Raw genomic sequence first — 10,804 nt, 5'->3', positions numbered from 1 at the left:
GGGGAGATTTATATACACAGAGAACATGAAACGATGGGTGTTACCATACAGACTGTAACAAGAGCAATCAGGTAAGGTGAGCTATTACCAGCAGGAGAAAAAAAACAACCAACCTTTTGTAGTGAATCAAGGTGGGCCATTTCCAGCAGTTGGCAAGAACAATAGAGGGGGAAATAGTTTTACTTTGTGTAATGACACATCTACTCCCAGTCTTTATTCAAGCCTAAATTAATTGTATCCAGTTTCCAAATTAATTCCAATTCAGCAGTCTCTCCTTGGAGTCTGTTTTTGAAGTTTTTTTTGTTGAAGAATTGCCACTTTTAGGTCTGTAATCGAGTAGTCCCACTCTTCACTGGCTAAGTCCTAAACTACTGGGCTCTTTCTGCTCCATCTGCCCTCTTCGCCTTCTGTGGGGATGGGGTTAGCTCCTGAAAGGACAGGGAGATAGCTCTGCCTGCTTCCTGCAGCAGCCCCGTTGGGGTCACTTTCAATCTTCAGCATCATCTTGTGGCGAAACCAGGTGATATGCAAGTTTGCCTCAGTTTCCCCTCCTTCAGTGGGCCAATCACTATCTCGCTTGCTTGTTGATTTTTTATCATGACCTCAGCCCTCTGGCTGAGTCGCTGATAGTCGTTCCCCATCTCAAGGTGGTATAGAGTCCAGTGTATCAGGAGGTTAATGGCTCTAGGTGAAGGACGTACAGTCTCTGGCCTCTTCAAGTTTAGCTCGCTTGTTCAAGGCTCCATAAACCCGCTTTGCTGGGTATGGGAATCTAGCCCCGCCACTCCGCCAGGCTCCAGGCCAGGGACCCTGTATGAAGCGGTTAGCACCAGTTTTTCCCAACCGATTACTGTTTCCATGGCCTGCTTCCTACTGTGCCTTCTGGAGGTTTTCCCTCAGAGTCACACCCTGTGGTCCTCTCTTAGTGGCAGTCTAACTTCTTCTCAATGTGCAACTAAAGAGTCCTGCTCTCAGCCTCTCTGGCAGTCACCTCACTCTTTTGCCCTGCAGCCTTTTGTCTCTCCAGCTGTTGTGAGCCCACAATCAGCTCCAGCTGAGAAGGCAGTTGGTTTCCATATTAACCATTTCACAGCTAAGACAGCATGGGGTTTGTACACCCGGTGGCAGCTCTTCCTCTTTGGGGTAGTAGAGAAGTTAGCCAACCTGAGAGGTTTTCTCCTAGGCAGAGCTAAAATTCCCAAAAGGACTGGAGCTTCTCACATCATTGCTACACTGGCTCCAGCCCTGGCCAAACTAGCCATTTCTTCACATGTCACCCAATACTGTAATTGCTTAGGTAAACTCCCATTGAATTCAATGGAATTTTTGGATGAGTGAATGAGTGAAAATTAAGGGTCTATTCAGAGGCCCTTCATACGCAGATCTCTCCTTCCTGTCAGAAAGGGGCTTAGCTACCTTTGTGGCAGCCTAGTATAGGGTTGGGTTCTACATGGGGGGAGGGGCTAAGCTGACATGCTGTGACAGAAATGGAGCTGCCCTGTGATAATTTATAGAAACTTTGGTGACTGGTTAGCAGGGTTGTGTATACTGTATGACTATTCGACAGCAAAAACCACATTAACACAGAGGTAAGGTTGCTTGGTGGTATGTCATCCCATGCAGAATGCTGAGTTGAGCAAAACTCAAGTTTCTAAAAACCAGGAAAAGCACAGCTAAGGTTGCCCATGCAACCTTAACTCTGTCCTCTTTCAGCAATGCCCCAACATGCCCTATTAACACACATACCTTTACTCCGCCAACCCCATATTTTCTGAAACGTACAAGCTCTTCACCTCCTTTTACAACCCACTCATTCTCACCCACAGGATTCCTTCTAACACTACCAAAGGACAAAAATGGGGGGGGGGAGGGGGAAATAGTGGTCTATGCCACTTTACCTCTATTTTCTTAGATAAATGCCTTAATATGTCCCTGCTCCTATCTCCTCCCAGTCCCCCTGCCACTCATCCCCCATCCTCCTTCCCACTGTCCCATCTCTCCACACCCCCTAATTCTCCCTCACTGAGCCCCCAACCTCTCATCCTTCCCCTATCCCCCCCCAAATGCTGCAGCCCCAAACCCCTCTCCCCACACCAACTCCTCCACCCCTTCATATCCTTCCCAGGAAGCATTAATAGGTCTTCTTCCCCCCTCAAAAATATTTTGATTACCTGCCCCCCCCCAAATAAAATTGCCACCCATGACTCACCAATTGTAGCAACCTCAGGGGACTCAGTCCAAAACTCCATTTGTTTTAGGTGGGGGCTTCTTATCAATTTATCCATAGTTATGTTAATTAAAGGGTGATTTCACACCCATCAGTCTCAATGAGGTCTGTGATTCATCCAAACATTAAAAGAAAAGGAGTACTTGTGGCACCTTAGAGACTAACAAATTTATCTGAGCATAAGGTTTCGTGAGCTACAGCTCAATTCATCGGATGCGTGCAGTACTCCTTTTCTTTTTGCGGATACAGACTAACATGGCTGCTACTCTGAATCCAGTCATTAGTACCTCTCAGTTTAGGGTTGCCAACCCTCCAGGATTTGCCTGGAATCTCCTGCAATTGGCATTGATCTCCCAGTGACTATTGAAATCAATCCAGGAGATTTTAATAGGATATTTTAAGAAAATGACATTAAGTCATGTTGGGGGAAAATCTCTCCTGGAATAGCTTCAGTCAGAGTTGGCAACTCTATCTCTGTTTAACAGTAGAAGGTAGCAGAAAAACTATTTTGGGAACCCCACAGTCAAATGACTCCAAATTTGGATTACTAATACAAGCCCCTTTTCCCCCAGGAGGCACACCAAATTTCAAAGCAATCCAAGTCACCGTTTGGATTTTAAACCACAAGAGTTGAGCTTTTCAAGCGTATAAAATGGCAGGAATGGAAACCCTCTGGCCTCTAGCCATTTTTCTATACTGGCACATGTGCACAGCAAAAATGTACATTTTCTTAAATCCCAGTCTCAGTTTGGGCCCCCCAATGATTTAGTTGGTGCCATGCATTACCCTGAGATTGAGATCTTTTTTACCTGCATCACATTCATTGTTTGATCTCTAGCTCTGAGCCAAAAAACCAAAAACAAACAAACAAAAAATACTAAAACCACAACTGTGCACCTAGAATCATTTTGAAAAATTGATATTTTTTCAGGGCTTTTATATTATACCGCTAGCCCAAACGATCCCAAACTTGGTCACTGACCCTACTCTGCACTCTTCAGAGGCATGCTAAATTTCAAAGAAATCCGACTAAGCACATCAACTTTAGGGGACTCAGCAAGGTCACCTTTAAACAGAAGTCCTGACACTATAATATTGGCTGAACTCAACTGGGGTTTGTTTGGATACAGCAAGGCAGTAAGGAGAAGAATGGCTCAAGATAGTCACCTACCAGCAAACACTTAACAACTCTGTCAAGGGCAATGCCAGAATTATTAGCTTTGATGACGGTTTCCGATTGGTCAGCCTAGGAAACTGGTTTAACCAGGAATGACCAAGGCAAACAGAAGAGAACAAAGAATGAGGGCAGGTTTTAAGAGATACAGTCTCCCAGTGGGAGGGAGAGCAAAGTGGAAGCGGGCTGAGACACTGCAACCCACTGGATGTGTCTGGAGAAGCTAAGCCTATCTAGGTCACCATCAGGGGGTAGTATGACTTTAGGTAAGATAGCCACACTTGTAGATTGCTTGTTGTTTTAAGATCATTTTTCTCTAAACATTTGTTCCTATTGCTAAATAAAAATACTTTTGTTTTAAGATGGCTGTTTGGTCACTATACGTTAGTGGTCAGAGACTCTCAAAGGGAAGAATTGCAGGTGCCTGAATCCAGTCAGATCTGCAGAGTAAAGTGACAGGTTTCAGAGTAACAGCCGTGTTAGTCTGTATTCGCAAAAAGAAAAGGAGTACTTGTGGCACCTTAGAGACTAACCAATTTATTTGAGCATAAGCTTTCATGAGCTACAGCTCACTTCATCGGATGCATACTGCGGAAAGTGTAGAAGATCTTTTTTATATACACACAAAGCATGAAAAAATACCTCCTCCCACCCCACTCTCCTGCTGGTAATAGCTTATCTAAAGTGATCACTCTCCTTACAATGTGTATGATAATCAAGGTGGGCCATTTCCAGCACAAATCCAGGGTTTAACAAGAACGTCTGGGCGGGGGGGTAGAAAAAACAAGGGGAAATAGGTTACCTTGCATAATGACTTAGCCACTCCCAGTCTCTATTCGAGCCTAAGTTAATTGTATCAAATTTGCAAATGAATTCCAATTCAACAGTTTCTCGCTGGAGTCTGGATTTGAAGTTTTTTTGTTGTAATATCACAACTTTCATGTCTGTAATCGCGTGACCAGAGAGACTGAAGTGTTCTCCGACTGGTTTATGAATGTTATAATTCTTGACATCTGATTTGTGTCCATTTATTCTTTTACGTAGAGACTGTCAGTTTGACCAATGTAAATGGCAGAGGGGCATTGCTGGCACATGATGGCATATATCACATTGGTGGATGTGCAGGTGAACGAGTCTCTGATAGTGTGGCTGATGTTATTAGGCCCTGTGATGGTGTCCCCTGAATAGATATGTGGGCACAGCTGGCAACGGGCTTTGTTGCAAGGATAGGTTCCTGGGTTAGTGGTTCTGTTGTGTGGTATGTGGTTGCTGGTGAATATTTGCTTCAGGTTGGGGGGCTGTCTGTAGGCAAGGACTGGCCTGTCTCCCAGGATTTGTGAGAGTGTTGGGTCATCCTTCAGGATAGGTTGTAGATCCTTAATAATGCGTTGGAGGGGTTTTAGTTGGGGGCTGAAGGTGACGGCTAGTGGCGTTCTGTTATTTTCTTTGTTAGGCCTGTCCTGTAGTAGGAGACTTCTGGGAACTCTTCTTACTCTATCAATCTGTTTCTTCACTTCCGCAGGTGGGTATTGTAGTTGTAAGAATGCTTGATAGAGATCTTGTAGGTGTTTGTCTCTGTCTGAGGGGTTGGAGCAAATGCGCTTGTATCGCAGAGCTTGGCTATAGACGATGGATCATGTGGTGTGGTCAGGGTGAAAGCTGGAGGCATGTAGTAGGAATAGAGATCAGTAGGTTTCCGGTATAGGGTGGTGTTTATGTGATCATCGTTTATTAGCACTGTAGTGTCCAGGAAGTGGATCTCTTGTGTGGACTGGACCAGGCTGAGGTTGATGGTGGGATGGAAATTGTTGAAATCATGGTGGAATTCCTCAAGGGCTTCTTTTCCATGGGTCCAGATGATGAAGATGTCATCAATATAGCGCAAGTAGAGTAGGGGCGTTAGGGGACGAGAGCTGAGGAAGCGTTGTTCTAAGTCAGTCATAAAAATGTTGGCATACTGTGGGGCCATGCGGGTACCCATAGCAGTGCCGCTGATCTGAAGGTATACATTGTCCCCAAATGAAAAATAGTTATGGGTAAGGACAAAGTCACAAAGTTCAGCCACCAGGTTAGCCGTGACATTATCGGGGATAGTGTTCTTGATGGCTTGTAGTCCATCTTTGTGTGGAATGTTGGTGTAGAGGGCTTCTACATCCATAGTGGGCAGGATGGTGTTATCAGGAAGATCACCGATGGATTGTAGTTTCCTCAGGAAGTCAGTGGTGTCTCGAAGGTAGCTGGGAGTGCTGGTAGCACAGGGCCTGAGGAGGGAGTCTACATAGCCAGACAATCCTGCTGTCAGGGTTCCAATGCCTGAGATGATACACATTGTAAGGATAGTGGTCACTTTAAATAAGCTATTACCAGCAGGAGAGTGGGTTTGTGTGTGTGGTGGTGGTGGTAGTGGGGGGGTGAGAAAACCTGGATTTGTGCTGGAAATGGCCCAACTTGATTATCATACACATTGTAAGGAGAGCGATCACTTTAGATAAGCTGTTACCAGCAGGAGAGTGGGGTGGGAGGAAGTATTTTTTCATGCTTTGTGTGTATATAAAAAGATCTTCTACACTTTCCACAGTATGCATCCGATGAAGTGAGCTGTAGCTCACGAAAGCTTATGCTCAAATAAATTGGTTAGTCTCTAAGGTGCCACAAGTACTCCTTTTCTTTTTAGAGTAAAGTGACTGGCACAAATGGGGTGCTGTTCCCAGGTCCCAGTGGAAGAGTGGTGGGAAGTACAAAATTCCAACTTGAGACAGGTGAGAGGACGCGGCCTAACATGAGAGGATGCCCTCAAAGATACCAGAAGGAAGACAGAGGTATGAACAGCCTCATAAGCGTGCAACATGCCTTTGCTCCCTCCCTACGCAAAGGAGCTCATAGAAGAAATGTAACAGCCTGAGGCTGTAGCTGAGCCTGAGCTGCAGAAATAACATGGCAATGTAGCTCCTTTGGTATATTGCTCAGTGCAGGTGACCATGGCCACCTACCAATATCTTGTGGATCCCAGAGGCTTTCTGGGGGTTGCAGTAAATCTCATGTCCTGTTCCACTGCGGGAATGAACACACACACCACCTGTCTCAGTGGAACAACTGGGGGGAGGGAAAAAAAAAAACCTCCATGAAGAAATCTTGTGGAGATTTCCTCCCCTCTAGCACCTCTTGTAAGCTTTCCCACAGAAGCAGGTGATCATGCCCGTAGTAAGGACCTCAGGAGTTTGCTCTTTGTTTGCTTGCAAATATCCCTTCATTTATCTTCTGGGTACTCAGAATTAGCTTTCCCTAACTTGACTTTCACGCCCCCCTCCAGACCAGTATATTTGTCCAATATAAGAAGGTGGTATAAATAAGAGATCTTCTTTTTCAGATGCTCTGTATTAATTTGATACTCAAACAGATTAAACTCCGATTCTATTAAAGAATTAGTATGTAATTTTTCTAACAACAATATTGATGTTATTTATTCTCTGTACCCACAGAGTGCTAAAAGTAGGAATGGAAAACATGATCCTGGAAAGACACACTCACCTTGTTCAGTTTGTTTCTAAAAAGTGACAGAATATGTGGCCTGTGGAAGAGGGGGAAATAAAATCCTACACCAGTAGATAATGCTGAAGAATCTCTGGAATAAGAGGATAAGAACATAAGCCAGCAAAATCTACCAATTTGTCTTGATTCAAATGTTGTGAGACACATCGATACTACGATGCCAAGCATCCTATACATATCTAGATAGGCTGACAGACAGACTAGAGTCCAGGGGTGCTGGAACAATTTGTATAGTGGGGGTGCTGAGAGCCATTGAACCAAACTGTAAACCCTGGATATAATGGAAACGACTTCAAGCCGAGGGGAGGTGGGGTGTGCTGTAGCACACACCCCCAGCACCCAAAAGTTCCTAATGCTAAAGTCTAAAGAATGGAAACACCTTAGAGCAGACTGCTAAGGTTTAAGGATTTTTTTTGCCAAGTAACAAACGCTGCACAGTGAGCACTGTCCTTTGTCAGCAGCATTAGCTCATTTCTATTTATCACAGAAAGAATCCTCTTGGGCTCATATGGGTTGTGCAATTTACATGGCATATTAAAAATGCAGAGACTTTTTCCCTGAAGCCACGTCACCAGCAACTGGAGGTGAGCAGCCCAAAAATAATATTTGAGAGCAAGTGCTGCCAATCCACTACTCTCATGTGGAAGAAGTTACAACACCAAACGGCTCTGGGCAGTCTTTGTGTCCTGGTGCTGCCTGCTTGTATTTTTCATAGTTCATTTTAGTCTGATGTGATGTCCTCTGCTATTTGCCAGGCTGTTGCCGAGCTTTGCTTTGATTAGAGTATTTACGCATGTTGTTGCTGGGCTGTAAATATTCATATTCCTCCCACCGCTCTTTTGGAAAAGGTTATTCTGCTTTTTACTGTTGCTGTCAACTTTTTTTTGCTTGTTTTAACTCCATCAAAATGTTTTGCATATTCTTTCCATTCTCTTCCCTTCCCCATGTGTCAGTCATTCCTGATATGGAGTTTCCTTTTGTTTTCACCGTTTCTATATAGTACCATCAAGTGAAGACAAAAATTCTTCCTATATTCAGAAAAACATTGTCTTCATTGTCTTGATGTGTTCCATTAGCTAGATCTATTTTTACTCCCTGTTCTAACACTACCGTCCACTTCTTCTAGGGTATAGGTCATTTGGTAAAGGGAGCATTCTTGGCCTCTAGGATAAACTGTCACTGCCTCTGTCAAATGCCCTATAAGGCCTGGGTTTCTTAATTGACACCGTCCCACAATACTGCAGGAGAGCTAGAATGACTGACCGCTTGAATGAAACATTACATTGAGGTCCCCTCTGCTGGTCTCTGGTAACTGGCCAAAAAGACATTGATGATGCTGTGGTCCCTTTTGAAAAGAGGAAGGAATAAACCCATTGACCTCTCCAACACCCCCTTCCAGTAGAGCAGGTCCTGATAAATGAGGACAGCTGCTAAGTGAAGAGGTGACTGTGCTGCTGGAATTCATATCCTTTGAGTCAGAGTCAATCAGAGTTGTAGCTTTCTGCTAAGGTGACCAAATATCCTGATATTAGGGGCTTTGTCTTATATATGCAAGTATCTCCCCCACCTCCTCCCTAAAAAAAAAAAAAAAGTGTCCCAATTTTTCACACTTGCTATCTGCTCACCCTGCTTTCTGCAGACTAAATTATTTATATAGATATTAGGAGGAAGTAGCTGCATTAATCAAGGCCTGTGGGTAGATGCACTAAAGAGACCTTCTGCTGTGGCTGCTCCCATAGCAAGAGTGTGTTATAGCCTACTATTAAAATGAGGTGAGCATTGACAATTGGTAGGCTGCAATAAGGAAGGCAGTCAAAGCATATGAAACAGAAGAAGGAAATCAGTACACCCAGAACAACCCCATCTCATCTATTAAGCCCTAGTGCTCTATACCTGAAGCCTGTAGCCCAACCTCACTATCATCAGGTAACTTAAAAATGCCTGCAATCAAGTGATTGGCGCTGCCAACTTTCCTAAAGCGATTCAAGTTCAGTCTCTTAATTGTGATATGACCAGTGCTAGCCCAATTCTAACAAACCCCATCAAACCTACAGTTCTGGTAAATCCAACACCTTTTAAAAAGGAACAATTCTACAAAAATACAGCACGAGAAAAGAAACCAGTTTTATTGCATAAGAAACACCAAGCAAAGCAATTTTCATCTCCCATACTGCAGCTCAGAGAAAAAACAAACGTACGTTCATGACCTTCAATATATAACTGATGAATGGATTTATGGGATTTTTGTGTATCAGCACCATGCATCATCTTATCTTGATAAATCACTGAGAGTTTTATTATTGACATCAGCTGGAGTGAGAGGAGACCCATTTTGTTATTAAAGATTTTTTATTATGGTGCCTTATCAACTAATGCAAGTTTTCACATCTTGTTGCCCCCTCATCACTTCACTATGTGACAGGGATATGTCCACCTCCTTAGCACAGTTGCCAACTTTCACAGTAAATAAGCACCCCAACTTTCACAATAAGCCAAAATCAAGTTAATCCTATTTCAAAACAAGGCCAAAACCAGCCAATCCCTAAGAACCCCAACACTCTATGTGATTAGATCCCCCCGCATCCCTGGCATGCAGTCTGGGACTGTGGTAGGCCCACTGTGCAACCCTAACTTTCTCCCCCTTGCCCCCGATTGCCAGAAGCAATTTAAAAAAAAAGAAAAAAAGAAAAACAGCAACAGCAGCAAGGACAAGCCAAAAAACTAGCCATCAAGTAACTCACAAGCCAAAAACAAGCCTAATTTCTGCTTTTTCCCCGCAGGTTTGGCATGTCTGCCACCCACTATGTAGTAGGATTTTGCACCCCTCTTTTATGGGTGTGTAATTTTACCCTCTCAGACAACACTACTCTGATCCAAGAAGATTAATAGTTTCCTATGAATAAGACTTTAGAGCTAATTGTTCTTTAGTTCACAAAGATTATTTACAGCACCCATCTAATTTTTAGTCAGTAAGAACAGATCCCACAAGTCACTTATTTCCAAGATGCTTTCACTGTCCTGTACAACACTTAACTAGAAAAATGACCCAACTTTCTATCAATTTTGATACCAATAAACAATGTATAGAAATTTCAAAACATCAAAATACTAAAATATCCTAGCAACTTTGTTAAGATGACAATTAAGAAGTAAGTATTTTTCTTGATGTATTAGGCTTCCTACCTCATTTTAGGGTAGGAACCTTAGGGTGTTGCTGGACCATAAGCAGCTCCCATTGACTTCACCTCATAAATTTGTCCAAAAGTTATTGGGAAAGGATGACTGAACTAAATGAATCCAACAGACTCCTAAGGCTAATTTGGAAAATGGAGGAGACAGAGTACTGCGGTGAATGATGCATGATGGGCCTTCGGGTAATAATAAGGACTGCACAGTATGCAGAGTAGCTTTCTTCTGTTCCTAAAAATGTTCTTATAGAAACTAAACCATGATTTAGACTTAAAAAGTAGTAGCCTGTTAAGGCTTCAATGTCTGCTGCTGGGTTACAAATTATTCTTTTATAGCTAAAATACTGAATTTGTGATTGTTTTGCCAGCACAACAGATTCTATGCACAGAGAATGGAAGTCTACTAAAAACTATTATACGATGATCACCATTGTACATGAAGTAGAACTTGGTCCCTGACCCATGGAATTTACAAACTAAAGGAAGAAAGAACCAAGATTATAATATTCATATGAAATCATTGAAGCCACACATTAGTCAAACATAACATGCACAAACTTCCAATCTCTGTGTTAATCATGCTACAAACACTGAATGAATTAAAAATGCATATAAAATGTGATGCAGTATAAAGTTTCATTCACACATTTTTAGTGTTACTGGAGT

The sequence above is a fragment of the Caretta caretta genome, chromosome 4, assembly GCF_965140235.1.
Source record: "Caretta caretta isolate rCarCar2 chromosome 4, rCarCar1.hap1, whole genome shotgun sequence".
Taxonomy (NCBI): Eukaryota; Metazoa; Chordata; order Testudines; family Cheloniidae; genus Caretta; species Caretta caretta.
This window is presented reverse-complemented; position numbering follows the sequence as displayed.